We start from the raw sequence: 944 nt of genomic DNA on the forward strand, positions 1-944 counted from the left end.
TGATGAGCAAAGCAGAAGATAATGAAGTGTCCTGTATTCAGTCTCTTAGGTACTTGATGTCATTCTTTACACTCCAAAATTTGTGAAGTCAGAGTTGAACAACAGGGCAGTTTTAAAATTTTTCTGTATGGAGTCTTAGCATTTTTCAATATCAAAGGGCCTCTGGAAAGATGGAAAAAGAATAGAGAAACCAGGGCTGGGAAGGTGGCTCAGTGGTAGAGTGCTTGCCTTGCATGCATGAGGCCCTTAGTTTGATTCCTCAGCACCACAAAGCAGAAAAAGCCAGACGTAGGGCTGAGGCTCAATTGGAAGAGCTCTAGCCTTGAGCTGAAGAGCTGAGGGACAGCTCCCAGGCCCAGAGTTTAGGCCCCATGACCGACAAAAAAAAAGAAGAAGAAAGAAACCACAACTGTTCTTTTCAGATGGCTTAATGTTAGTCCTTTTGACCTATGATGACAAATTACCAGACACTGAATTGGTTATAAACAACAGATTTATTTCTACATTCTGGAGCCTGGAGGCCCAAGATTGCAATGCCAGCATAGTCAGGATTTTTGTTTTTCAGATTGATGCACTGTATTAAAGATCAGGATTGAAATCTATTCGGTTTTGTTTATTTAAATACCATTAATGAAGGCTTGCCTCCACGACTTAATTACCATCCACATATCCACATACACACACAAAGGACAACTTCTATAACATTATATTTGAGATAGAATTTCAATATGTGAAGTTGTATGAAGATTGTAAATAAATGTATTGTAATTATACATTCTTTTTCTTTTCCCATAAGATTGTGGATCTAAGAACAGTAAGATCCAGACACTGAATTGATCTCAGAGCTGACCTCTGAGCCATTCTATGATTCTGGAGTATTATATTTATCTGGCTTAATCAATTCTCTGTGTTCACTACAAGATTATTTGGAGAATATATAAGAT

Source organism: Dipodomys spectabilis, unplaced genomic scaffold (assembly GCF_019054845.1).
Source record: "Dipodomys spectabilis isolate Male_0828 unplaced genomic scaffold, ASM1905484v1 ptg000301l, whole genome shotgun sequence".
NCBI classification, from domain to species: domain Eukaryota; kingdom Metazoa; phylum Chordata; class Mammalia; order Rodentia; family Heteromyidae; genus Dipodomys; species Dipodomys spectabilis.